Source organism: Dermacentor variabilis, chromosome 3 (assembly GCF_050947875.1).
Source record: "Dermacentor variabilis isolate Ectoservices chromosome 3, ASM5094787v1, whole genome shotgun sequence".
Taxonomy (NCBI): Eukaryota; Metazoa; Arthropoda; class Arachnida; order Ixodida; family Ixodidae; genus Dermacentor; species Dermacentor variabilis.
The window spans coordinates 101,534,839-101,548,827 of record NC_134570.1 but is presented as its reverse complement, the minus strand read 5'-3'; the positions used below and the strand labels follow the sequence as shown (position 1 = coordinate 101,548,827).

The window sequence follows — 13,989 nt, the reverse complement described above, 5'->3', positions numbered from 1 at the left end:
TATTGGCTAGCGCAGACAATCTGTCTCGTGCGGCACATTACAAATGAAGCGAAGCGTGGCACGACTGCCGCGGAAATCCGATGATCGCAAGAGGAAGCGCGTGGGTGACACGTGGGCGCGATTCACAGGGGCCGCCGCAGACAGGCCACCGCTCACACAACGTTTCTTTTTTACACATATTGTATCTGTGGATGCGCTGGCCGCATGTAAACGGTAAACAGACGAATACGCGCTACTTTGGTGACATCTCGTAGCGGTCGACGCTGCTGAGCCTGCCTTACGCGTCACCCCGCTTTTCTTACGCTTTCGCCATACACCCCTCCTCCGCTTTCTTCTTCGCGTTCTTTTCGCTATCGCCGTCTTTCATACCCCGCTGCGCCCAGCGTTCGTTCTTTCATACTCGCTGGGCTCCGTCGCTCGGTTGTGCCAAGGGATCATGCCGAGGTATGCCGACGCTAAACGCAGAATGGGCGTCTAGGTACTGCGCATAACAATTTGCAGAACCCATCCGATGATGACTGTCGACGGTGAAGGAAACTGAAAAACAAAATTCGAGAGAACACATCTAGCGATCGGTGCCAACGGTGAAGCGTTTAGAATTGAATCAATATACCGACGCGACGTGCCACGGTCAAAATGAGTTATGCATGACGCGTGTGCTGCAGCGGGACTCCTCCATCGCGCACCCCTAAGAACACTCGGCGCCCTCTAGCGGAGCCTCCGCGAAGCCCACGCGTGGCGTCCAAAGTGCATGGCGTGCCGGTGCTTGCGAACGCTCGGGAACGCGTGATGCGGCAACTAAGCCGCTCTATCGAGGTTCTTTCGCGATACGCTGTACGATATAGTGCGCCGCCGAGACGACCTGGTGAGGACTCCGGGACGAGAAGCGTGGCGCGCTTATGCTCGCGAAGGATGAAACATATTCTCTCGTTTGCCACACAACCAGTGGCACATACTCAGTGCTCCAAGTTGGCGAGAGGTTCATTGAAGAGAGGCACATAGCAGTGTATCCATTGCACGGCTCGACAAAGCGTTAATGCGATGGACGTTCATTCAAAAGCGGCAGAGAACCAGTGCATTTGTGCCGCAGCCGGCGAAAGTGCCTGGTTTCTGTCTTTGAGAAATGCTTGCCACATGCGTTGAATTGCACACATCATGGGAAAAATTTAAACGACTTTTGGTGTTACTGTAGATCCGCACCGTCCCAGCGGCAGATGCCTAGCTCCGCAAGTTGGCGCCAATCACCAGTGACCCAATTTGATATTAAAGAGATTCCTTGAAGAGCAGCGCTGACGGATTGCCAAATGGCCTGTGCTCCAAGTTGGCGTCGAAGAGTTTCATTGAACAGCGGAACCTACGCAGTCCCGTGGCTACAGTGACCCCTGTCGAGGTGAGATGAGAATCTTGCAGGAGTGGCACATATGTACACATTGCCGCATACTTAGGATGGTCCGACGGTTGGTTCTGAACCCTGTTGTCGTATCACGGCAGCCTATGCGTGAATCGTTCGACCATTTACTACCCGGTGACCCAGGAGCCGCGAAAACCGTTTAGATAGATAGATAGATAGATAGATAGATAGATAGATAGATAGATAGATAGATAGATAGATAGATAGATAGATAGATAGATAGATAGAAAGTACGTGAAGTAGGCAAAGAATGCTAAAGTAATAAAAGAAAACACTCCGGTGTTAATGACCTTCTCTGTCTGTGGTCAGGCTTCCCGCTCTAATTCATTATTCTTCGAAAAGCACATAAATTATAATGTGAATTGCAGCTATGAATCTATTAGAGACTTAACGCTCCTTCTCTTTACTAAAAATCTTAAATATAGCTTGCCAGTCTGGTTTTCTGTTATTTTATTCCAAAATGACGAGGTTGTATATATAACTTTGGTCAAATTACTTGTACAGTTCACCTCCTTATGCATGTGGGAGTCCAAAGAGCGGCTCATGGTCCAACATTTTGGCACGACGTAGAAGGGTGACGTCAAATTACGCTGGCCTTAGCGCTTCTCGTTGGAAAGCAGTTTGCAGTGAAACATACGGGCCTTAATAAATATAGCGACGTTTGGCTGTGTCACGTGTTAGAATACGAGAAGATGCCTGGCCAAAAATGGTGACGAATAAAAAATAAACTCCGCATGCAGCGCTGCTGCTGTATCATAGAAAACGATGAAGCCAGTGCGTTCCACCAGGAATAAAAGTGACGAAAAAGAAAAAAAAATGAGGGAGAGTCGGTCTGGTCTTCGAAGAGGCAAGGCTTGCGCTTGAGCACCCGACGGGAAGATAAGAACCGATGGCGTCGTAAGAAAACACGTGAGCCGGAGGCGGACAACAGCGGCCCAGCACCTGTCTGGCTGCCTCCTCTGCACCCTGAGTCTGTGCACAATGCTCTTTCACGAAGGCTCCTTCAGAGGACAACGGGGCCGCTCTACGCTATGGGGACCTCTCTCACGCCTCATCAACGCTCAACGTGCCTTACCACATATGCTGCAAATGCAAACTTATGTGCAAACTTGTTTGCACATAAGTTTGCATTTGTTTACATTAGTTTGCATTACATTAGTTGTTTACATTAGTTTGCATTAGTTTGCATAAGTTTGCATAAGCTCACATAAGCTTGCATTTTGTAAACTTATGTGAGCGACACCAAGTACCAAAAAAAATTAGTACAGTTACTTGTTACAATGAGCCTTACTTTGTGATTCATGAATTCAGTAGTCCCTTTATCTAGTACCAGAAGTACAGAGTAAGATTATGTTAACCGTGAAATTATTTATCAAATGTGAGAGCTGGGCGAGCTGGTGTGCTTAAATTTTACAGAAAACTGTTCGAAAAAGGCGTAGACCAACGGGAAAAATGACAAACAGCGGCACTACCCGAAACTAACACTTTATTTCCAAAGACACCGAATAACTAGAAAACTGCAAAGAAAAGAGAACAGACACCCTCTGAAGTGTGCACGATAAACAAAAGTAACACTGACGTGTCAATAACAAAGCTGGCCAATCGAGAACTGGTTCCCGTACGCTCCCAAAGGTATGACACCTGTGCCTGTGACAAAGCTATCAAAGGTTGACTGATGCATCTGTTACATTCCAAATATATGTTAAATGCTTCCATTACGTCTCTTGTTTTTGGCACTCTATGCCTGTAGAATATCTCAGTTGAACCAAAATCGTGTATATAGATCCCTACGCGGCAGTGAACCACCAAATAGAAACAAGTGCCATTCTTTACATTGAGCTCACGCTCTTGGATACTTCTATTTAAACATCGATTTGTTCGCCCTATGTAAAGGTTTCCACAACAGCACGGTATTCTATCAACAACTTCGATTTGCAATCCACGTACTTTTTATGATTGACAGAGCATCCTGCACGACTGTGACTCACCACTCCATCCATTGTTTTTTGTGTGGACGGCAGCACAAATCTGACCGAGCTTGTGGCTTACACTAAAAGCGACATCAACCTTACACCTACTTGCCAAGTATTACTCCATGTGCTAGCTTATGCACGCAAGGAAGGAAAACTACATTCTTTCTCACCTTAGGACCGTCAACTGTTGCTGTTTTCGGAATGCCTTTAATTGACTTTGCCACTTCTTCACAAGCTCTTTTGATAACACTCGTAGCCTACACCACTTGTTTTAGTCTTGATACTTGCTTCTCAAAACTATGTTGCACCCTTTGCTGGCATGATTAAACAGTCAAGTGTGTATGCCAAAAACACAAATACCACTTCTCACTACTTTGGAATGATCAGAGAAAAAAATTAAGTAATGACTTCGCGGCTGCAGGGTAATACTACCTGCAAACGTGGCCTGCTGCAGAAAATACTAGCCTTAAGTCTAAAAATTACATTTCTTTTTCAACAGGTTCGGTCGTGTACGTCTTTTCCGCGCTGTTTTTGTTGAGATTATTCATGCTTAGCGGTGTTCGTCGCATGTATTTTGTTTCCTGCAGTTTGTAAATGTTCGCGTTCCGTTCTCGTCTATAGTCATGTGTTTGTCTCGTGCGCCGAGAAGCGTTGCACACCGACGTCTTTTTGTGTGCAGCGCATTTAAAATGAGAAAATCTGCCACGTTAGAATGCCGCAGGTTAGACTAAACTTGGACAGTTGCCATGGTTTTGAGTTTGATGGCGCCACCGCCTCACCATGCCATGTATCTGTCAACCAGACACACAGCATGCAGTTCGTGTAAATATATATAAAAAAGTGGGGGCCGTATGTCTCTCAATTTACCTCCGCTTCTACGCACTTGCGCAGCCTTGGGTGGAGCCGAATCAACACCTTGTGGCAGGCGGTGCTAAGTCTAAAACAATTCTCAAAAGACGTAATGGAGCGTTTACGGAGCAAATCATCGCGGCATAGCACGGTGTTATGGAGACGGGGCTTTGTGACCTTCAACAGCGTCTGATTGGAGCTCGAACCAGGTTGACCATCGCAGAGAATTCGATAGGGAAGAGGAGTTGACGTAAAAACCAATAACAGAAGTTTAACGGTTCAATGCGGGTAAGCCATTCGCTACAGGACAAAAAATACAGAAACGGTCAACGTTCGTGGACGTGCGCGCGAGGATAGAGAAGATGTGTCAACACGTGCCGACTCACTGGCTTTGTTATATATCCTCAACCATCCGGGCAACCTCATTCTCTGCTGCTCCGTGGTAGAGGACATGGTCAGGACACGTGGCGTCAAACTACGCAGAGGGTCGTGCGTGCGAATCCTTTCCTTTGTGTATAGGGGTTGACCGTAGGCGAGGGAAGAGTAGGATTTGCACAATACGTGCATAATCCCGCCGCACACATCCGACGGACAAGTGTTTGCATGTTGAAGAGTGCGACGATTAGGCACGTCGTGTGCCGGGTGTTTGGCATTTGTTCCATTCACGGCTGCACAAAGTGAACTGTGACAACGGTCAGAAGTTTAAGCAATTTATAAGCCACCGCCGGTAGGAAACGTTTGGTTATTTATTATGTGCCGCTGTTTTACAGTGTCATGTACAGAACATTTCCCTGAGAAAGTAAAAAAAAAACACAGGACTTCCAAATTTAAAGTAACTGTAAATTTTATGAAAGATCACAGTTTCTCCATTAGAACGAAGCAATGAATGCGATAGCAACATGTTAGAACATTAAACTAAGTATAAGACTCGTAGCTGTAGTGGTAGCATGAATTTAAGTAAACGTAAGCTGGCTAGAAGAAACGAGCTGTTGTGCTGAAAGCCCTGTGTTTGAATCATGTCATTGGAAAATTTCATTTGTGCTGATTAACTGAATCCAACGTCTTCCTTAGCACCTTTACCTCTGCTGTTCCTTATCGAGTATGGCCCGAACTTCTATCCAGGGGTAATCTCGGAGGTTGTGCACAGCCGCGCCAATAGTTACGTTTTCAAGTTCTGTTATTGTTTCGCACTTTAATTATTTAGGTATCGGGACATATAAAATAAAAGGGATGCGCTGTCGGTGTTCATTTCTTGAGATTTGTTTGTCGGCTGCCATTCTCAAACTCCTGAGGAATAATTTTAGGTAGAATGTCAAACATGAAATGAGCAACATTACTGGTAGAATGGCGTGGCAGTATAACCCGCATGTTCCGTATGTCATATAGCATGGCATGGCGTATAGCACAGATAGACATAAATGTACACGAAACCTCACGGCGACGGCACGGACGACGATAAAACTTCCCTTGGAGTTTCCGCGTAATTTCCATCGCATTAAAAAACGGTAAGCTAGCTCCGCGAATTAGGCTTGTACAGGTTCGTTATAAGGACGTCCTACGTAACTTGTGCCAAAATATAGATATATAAAATTGCTACGTAGTTGCACAAAAGCAAGCTATTGTTATTTGCTGTCACTTCGAGCATGTGAAACGATTTCTTTTTGCATATATATCACATAATTACATTTGGCATTATAAATAATGAACGTCACAAATGTCATAGAGTCAAATTGTCAATTATGAAATTCATGGGAAACATGAAAAATCCCCGATCCAACCACTCCGTCACTCCGTTAGCGCTAAATAAAAGTTTTTCCTAAGCCCGCAAAAGTCGCCATAAGTGCGAAGCGACTAGTCGTGCGGGCTTTCTTTCAGGTTTGCGAAAAATACTGCCTTTCTGAAAGGGATTTTGTTCGCGACTACTCGACCTATAATTACATCTGCCTTATCCTCGGCCCTAACAAAGAGGTATCAATCTCGCCACGTGTGGACTTAGTCAAGAAGATTTCAACGTGCAGGAATACCACGTTTGAACGAAACGAAGTTGATCAGTTTGGTACTCATTCAAGTTACGCAAAATAGCCGTACAAAGACGGACACAAGAAGCAATGAAAAGAACAAAGGAGGAAAATGACGTTGTTTTTGCAGTAATTTTCGTTGTTTTTTGAGTACGTGTTTCGAACGCCAGCTTTTCACTGATGTTAATGCAACATTAGATGGGCATCATAATTTGGCGACACACTGGAAAGGGTGGATGATGGACGCCTCCTCCGGCTAGTGCCTTTCGTTTATTTAGAAAATATGAATTTCTTATAAAGAAAGAATAATGTTAAATAGCCTGACAATGAACAAAAATAAAAACAGTGCAGCATGCGCGAACACTTGCATGTACAAGTTGGAGCGAGAAAGACAAACATCGAAGCAGGAATCAACCCGGGACAATCTGTGAAGTCCTCCACAATAATTTGAACACATGCGCATACTAATAAAGACGGTTTTCCTGCAATGAAAATGCAAAATTCGAGGACACCAACGGGCCATAGTCGAACTAATTCCGCAAGTGGCAATTGGGTTCAGCAGAGTGCGCTAATTGGTAGCCCTAATGACCGCCTTTGGTGGGCTTAAGAGGGACAGCCCATGGTCGCGTTTACGCTGATCTCGCCCGCCATTCGACATGCACACGGCGTGGTGATTTCAGTTTAGGCAACACCAGGTCGAAAGCGACAAAACGTAGTTTTCCATTTCACGTGTACACGACTTCACGTATACGACTTCCCGTCATTTGTGATTTTGTACGTTCTTATATTTGTGTGTATGTGTGTGTTAGTGTCGTCGTGCGTGTATTTTTGGTAATTTTTAGAGCGCAGCCCTTAGGCGCCCGTCTCTGTGGCGAGCGCCAGCTGAACGAAGTGAAGGAGAACACGATCAAAGGATGAAATAGCAGCGCGGAGCGCAGCGGCGAATGAAAGGTGGCGATAGCGAAGAGAGCGCGAGGAGGAAATGTGGGAAGGAGGATGTAGCGGAAGCATGACGCGGTAAGTGTAGGAGGAGGGTATTGCGAAACCGAAAGAAAAAAAGCGTAATGCAGCGCAAGGCCTGTTCTGCGACGATCGCTGCGAGATGGCGCCAGGGTACCTCGAGTCACCTGTTCATTCCTTTATCCTTCTTCAATTACTACTTTTCTCAGGCTAACCAATGCTAAATGTTATCCCTCGACTCATGACACACCTGCATGTACCAGAAGTGTATCGAATGTTATGGATGGTTCTCTCGATTGGCTGTTGTAACAAAATCCTTTTGTGATCTGACTCTACGTGCGACGCAATGTGGAGTACTTTCTGGAAGCCATTCGGGCACCTGCGATTGCGCTGAAGCCTTCGACGAGTCATGTATAAAAGCCGACGTGCTTGACACGCAGACCCAATTTTCGGCTATCATCGGTTCCGCTCGCCTCTATCCTTGTGCTCGAGTGGTACCTAATTTGCTAGCCACAAGTTCTCGCAATAAATAGTTACATTTACAACTCACAGTTCCGACACTCTGTCGTTATTCATTGTCGCTACCACGTGACAATAAATCGTAACATAAAATAGTGTCTGCCAGTGTTTTCTGGACAATATTGAGCGACGAAACCGGTGGAAGGGCATAGTCTGCCGCAGCTCCTAAAGGAGCTGCCCAATCAGAAGATCGGCGCTGCCGCCCAGAAGACCTTGTCGTTTAGAAACGAATTATGTGCCAAAATACATCGCGAATTGAAAACACCGGAACAGCTACGCTCAAAATTCGTATTAGGGAGTATTGCAATCGTTAATCAATCATTTTTTCACGCGCATTCCATTCAACTTGTGAGCTTATGAACTTGGATCCTGAAGTAAAAGTATTTATGTCACGATTTTTGTAAAGTAGTCGTGCGAACTTCTTTTTGAATGCATTCGTATTGTTACGACTATGTTATTACAATAGAGTTCATAATTCTAATGCACAAGAATTCTTCGAACACATATAAACAAAGAAAATAAAAAGCTTACCTTATACTTACCACGGCCTCCCCGTGCGCTGTTATTGCTGTTATTCCCGATGTTATCGGTGGCCAGTATTAGTGCTGCGCCTCTAGTGCTAAGAATTCATCATGATTATTGACAGGGATGACGACAAGTGCCCTTGCTTAGCTTTCATGTTCTGCTGCACCACCACATGAGCCAATATTGATGGGTTTCAAACGCTTTTTTTGCTACCCGCTTACAGGCACCAGGCAAGAAAAGAAATTATTAAGTAGACACCTATGTTTGTTTTTGTTTGTTTTCAAGCGTGAAACACTTAATGGGTGGTAAGAATGGCCTTTATTCAAAACCCTCTCAACAAAATCCCATTTTACAGCAGAAATCGAGTCTACATACACACAGCATCTGGCTTAAAAGACTAGATAACTCTTTATTGAAGTTGCAAAATTCTCTCCTCTTCAGCTAATGTGGTCGTAACGTTGATAACCTGATGATTTCGGCGTGGATAAGCCGGTGCCACTTTTCACGTCGTCCCTTGTTTCTGCAAGAGAACATAGGAAATAGAATGAACAGAACACCGACATTACAAAGTTAACCAAAATGGAAGTGGCTGTTCGTCTGTTACTGTATAACATTTGGAAGTGTAGGGCTTGCTGACAATCTTGTTTCACTAAGTTGGTTTGCAAAGTTTAAGGTGAAGTCAAGTATTTATTTAAGGCCAAACAACGAAACACAGATAGTGAACTCTTAAATTTAGCCAGAAAGAGGTTTCCTACAGTTGGTTATGAGTGCAGGCAGTGTGCTGTATACTTGTGCTGAGCTTCATGCAGAATTGTCGAAAACTGCGTACAGAAACAAATATAATAATTTTTTTTACAGCGTGAAGGAGATTTATCACGTATCCTAGAGGAATTAAGAAATTTTCTGCGCGCTCCCCGACCACGTGCATTGTAGCATTTTCCGAAGTACGCCTTTCTTTCACGCGCATTCTTTCTCCAGAGATCCATCTTCAAAACTCTGGAACAGTAGAAATGACGCATATTTTTGGGTAATTAGTGAATTATACGCCAAATATCAGGTTTTTCCTATATTACCACAATATACCTCATTGCCCTTACTGGTAATATAGTTTTCCACGCGTTACTCTTGACAAGTGCAATACGCGATTTAAATTCTACTCCTCGAGCTGCAGTTGTTGTCGAATAAAATTTCACCGACGTTGGGATCTAACGATTTGGTGCGAACGTTCTCCGCGGCATTTAATCGCAATAACGCCTTCACTTTTAAACTTTTAATCTTTCTGTTGATCGAATTCCCTTCGTACAGTGTTGATTTACTCACACTTCCGACGACGGAGGAGAATCAGATACTGCACAGGTGTACCGAGCCCGTAGCCATAGTTGAGGCCGTATGATCCTAGACCATATCCGAAGCCGTAGTTTCCGGTGCCGTATCCGAGGTCACCAATGTTGTGCCCATAGACAGGAGACAGCTGCACATTTGTACTCTGCACGGGACTGTGATACGTGGTTGTCACCTTCGTCAGCGTCACTGGTACTGTCTCAACTGCCGTAATCGTCGCTGGGGCATGGTAAGTCGTAGTGACCGTGGTCACGCCTGCAGGAACTACTGCGGACGACACAGCTGGAACTGCGTGTGCCGTGACCAGTGGTATGGAATGAGCATGTGCTATACCTGCGGGAACGAGAGAATAGCCCTGCGCCGAAGCGTAGCCGACACTGTGGGCAAATCCCGTGACAGTAGAGTATCCAATGCCCCTAGACACGCCGAAGTGGCTAACACCATAGCCGAGACCGAAGCCGGCGCCGATGTAGCTGGCGAATGTGCCGGTAGCCAGTGAAAACACTAGAAGCGCCGTTGAAATCTAGGAGGAAAAAGTATGCCACATTTACACTACGCCAAGTTGAAAATAATATGAAACACTGCCCTAGCAAAATTCAAGACGCATCATTTAAGACGTTTCTAAACTTCTAAAAGAACATGTTCAGAATAGGTTTCTCAGGTCACAAATAAGCGCACTTATCGAAGGAGGTAGGGGGGGGGGGGCGGGGTGATGAGCTTTAAAGGTTGAGAACTTAGGTGCCTCTGATACGCCTCTTCGCTTCTGCATCGGCTAAGCACTATGAGTAATGAAAAAAAAAGATGTTACACAAAAGAATTTACACAAGAAATGGAGATCTACAAGGAGAACATTAAAAAATACTCAGGCACACAATTGCACACAAGTGTGACACTTGAAAACTAATTAGGGCTCAAATGCACACTAACTATGAATGCATTGAAGCTTTGTTACAAGAACATTCCCTGAGTTCCATATAGAATAATAGCAATATTATAAATGTTAACAATAATGCTGAAATCGACACACAGCTCTCACTTCGGCAGGGTACAAAGCTGTGAAGTGAAACAGCGCGAATCGAGTGCCCCCGTAGTTTATGACAAGCACGTGATGATTGAACGCACCATATCTTATACAGGGAGTTTTTGATGGCTCCTACATCTAGCCGATCACGATACAACATAGCCTAAACGTCTATTAATGCGAGTAAATTAACAGAATTTCTTATTTTATCTCAATGTCAAATTAATACAGAATATAACATTTCTTTGCGTCTTCGAACCGCGTTCACGAAGGCCATTTCTATTGCTTCGTGATTCCCCGATAATCTGATGCGGCTGACTACGCGTTGAAATGCGACATTATGTCAGCGTGATGTGCGCTGTGCAAGTGTTCTTCTATTGAACAATATTTTCACGGCATGATTCATTCAGGTGGATTTTTCACAAAAGCTCTAGCGCCTACATTGAATTCGAGTAAGTAAGCCGGTTCTCAGGCGCTTCGCTTTCACCATTGAACTTCGTTATTTTCCCCATGGCGCATGGGTGCAATGATAATATCGAGAAAAGAATCTTCAGCAGACGCTGTTCAATATAGGTTGGAATGAAAAAGGCACATACGGAACTATTCTGAATAGAGCACCCATCTCTAAACACCTCTTTTCTGTCACCACGCTTCTCGTTAGCTTGAAGCAAACCAAGCTGTACAACAACAAACGAATGAACTCCATGCATTTTTGAATCATGAAGGAAACTGTAACTTTAAGGGTTGATAATCACTTTCTCTTTTCATCAAAGACTATAGCCGACCTGTTCAAGAACGTTCACATGGTGTTCGGCATGCGACGTTCCGGACTTGGCAGACAAATGTCGTAAGGCTGAAATAACATCCCACATGCGAGCTGATACGTCCGTTCATTCCAGTCAGTCATTGCTGGCCAATAATACTAAACAAGAGGCTTTCTAAAAGCTATTTTTCAATCCCCTCACCCACACAGGCCTTGTTATTTTGTCAGACACAGGCTATTTATTACACAGCTGACCCCCGCACGTAAGCTCCTCCACCGTTCTCTACCCCTGGAGGACTGTCCCCCTGCTAACATTGGGGCCACTACCTTCACGGCCCGCATGTCCCTTGGGGGCTCTATGCCGCACCAACACTCGCATATCCCAAAGCTCTCCCACAATGCTATAGTCCAATGGCTCGCCCTAGCGGCCGATCTGTCAAGCCAACCGTACTCTGGGGAATTTCCTCATCGCAGTGCTGCAGAATTGCTTCGGACAGTGTTTCGCTATACGCTACTGTACGGTAACCGTCGTCAGCGGGACACTGAACATAGGGTCTTGACTAATTCACCTCCCTTAAGAAACAATGTGTTTTATCGCAGTCTGAGCAGAACCATAATTTAAACTTCTTCACTGTAAAGCCTTACGTTAGCAGCAGCAAATACGAGGTTACTCAAGTTGACGACAAGAAGTTAATTGAAAACCAGCACAGACCAAGTGGCACGTGCCCAGTGCTCTACCTCGGCGTCGAATACTTTCTTCGAACGGCTGTACCTACTGCAGTACCGCGTCTAGAGTGAACCATTTATGCGTGGCAGATGTTCCCTGAAGAGCAGCTCATATGCACAAATTGCCGTACACTGAGTGACCCAAGTTGATCTGATGATTCGCCTCGAACCTTATTACCTAATAGCCTGACGCACTACCTATTTCACCACAGACTGCCCAGTGACCAAAGTAAGCGGGAAAACGGTCGCATACAAGCACAGATGGCAACAAACATAAATAGACAGATACATACATACATGGCCTTCGGAAAGTGTCTGAACTACCGCAAGAATACTAACGCGCTAAAATACTCAATCGCTCTCACCATGATATTCCTGCGTCCGTGATCGGTTTTCACCGCCTCTTATTCGGCCGTTGTGTTTGAACGCCCCTGGGCACCAGGAAGAAGGAGAACATAGAACCTTATGCGCCGGTGACTCTGTCTCCGGCACTGCCTTACCTTGGTGCGTTGTTACGGACTGGCACAAACGAGCGCTTGCAACGGCGCTCTGTATTATTCGGTATGATTAAAACCAAAAAGGCTTAAGCTCTTCCAAAAGAAGGCAAAGTAGGACTACTTCTCCTTTGGCGAGCAATATATCACTACGCTTCGCTCTACCAAGTGCGGCACGGTGCCAGCTAGCCGGTATTGCCGAGAAGTAAAGAAGCGCTCCTAAGGATGCAATGAAGTACTTTTCCAAAGCGCATGAACGATTAACTTATGGCAACGTTGGGGAAAGAACGCGCCCCGCCGTGTCGCCGGGCTCGAAAGATTTTTATGCACTGCGCGTTTCCGCCTGCCGCGCAAGAAGGCGCCCTAAAAGCTGCATGAACGGAATATTTGCAGACACCCTTGAATTAGGCATGTGCATGGGCTGGTCGACGGCTCGCGCCGAGCTCTCCGATTCTACCACGTTGTGCAAAAAAATAAAAACCCATTGAAGTGACTCTTTTTAGATCTACTCCTTCGGATACGTAGAGTGATTGCCACTAATTACTTTTTTAGTACATATGCGCCGTTGATCCCCTTTCATTAACACTATAGCGTTTTTTATCAATACGTGATTTTAGAGCTCGCAGCGTCCAAAATACGTTGTAGCAGGCTGCAACAGGATTGCAAAAATACGATAGATTAAACTCGAGAGAGAGAAGCAAATCTTCAGTTCGAAAAATCTATCACGGTCGACCATTTTATTTATCAGATATCTTACGACGCCTTCAGTATGCATTGATGAGCGAAGAATAAAACTGACCAAAACAATTATCCGTGACTGCTCCATAGAATAATAAAGAGAATGATGACTTTCAAAATTAGGTTTTAATTCTGGTTGGATCTTGTATTTCGTATTCAGCAATACGGCCAATAAGATTATCGCAGCAGTCATCAGGCGTGCGTTTGAAAATTTTGTCATTTTTGGTCATTTCGGTCATTTTTGGCATTTGTTTCATTTCGTAGGAGTCGTTAGCGGCCTAACTGTAGGTACTCCATTGCATGCATGTTCAAGAGGGGATGAGAGGATGTCTCATCAAAATATACCCACAATACAATATACACTCATCAATATACACACTCATTACTGTCAGCCCACATATTCTGCAGGCGGAATGAAAGAGGCGCCAGGAGCCTTCCTCTGGATTCGTCACCAGGGCGAAGCAGTTTCTGATGAAAACGGCAGAGAATAATATTCGGGAGACGTATGCCGTCCAAAAAGACTTTCAAAATAAGTTCACCGAAGTGAATCGGGCATTTCTGACCACACAGAACTCCAAAGCTGGCTAAGTGGAAGAGCCCACTCCACACCTTGATCAACCATTTTATAGGTTAGGTGATGGGAGTCTTCAT

General features: G+C 45.0%; 1 long non-coding RNA gene across 1 annotated transcript; it reads right to left on the bottom strand.

Annotated features, from left to right (window-relative positions):
- Positions 1-8,685: 8,685 nt before the first annotated feature.
- On the bottom strand, positions 8,686-12,615 carry LOC142576114 (uncharacterized). Its single transcript, XR_012826790.1, has 3 exons — positions 12,472-12,615; positions 9,576-10,119; positions 8,686-8,775 (listed from the first exon to the last, which is right to left on the bottom strand). It is a non-coding gene; the product is annotated as an uncharacterized LOC142576114 (long non-coding RNA).
- Between the last annotated feature and the right edge of the window lie 1,374 nt (positions 12,616-13,989).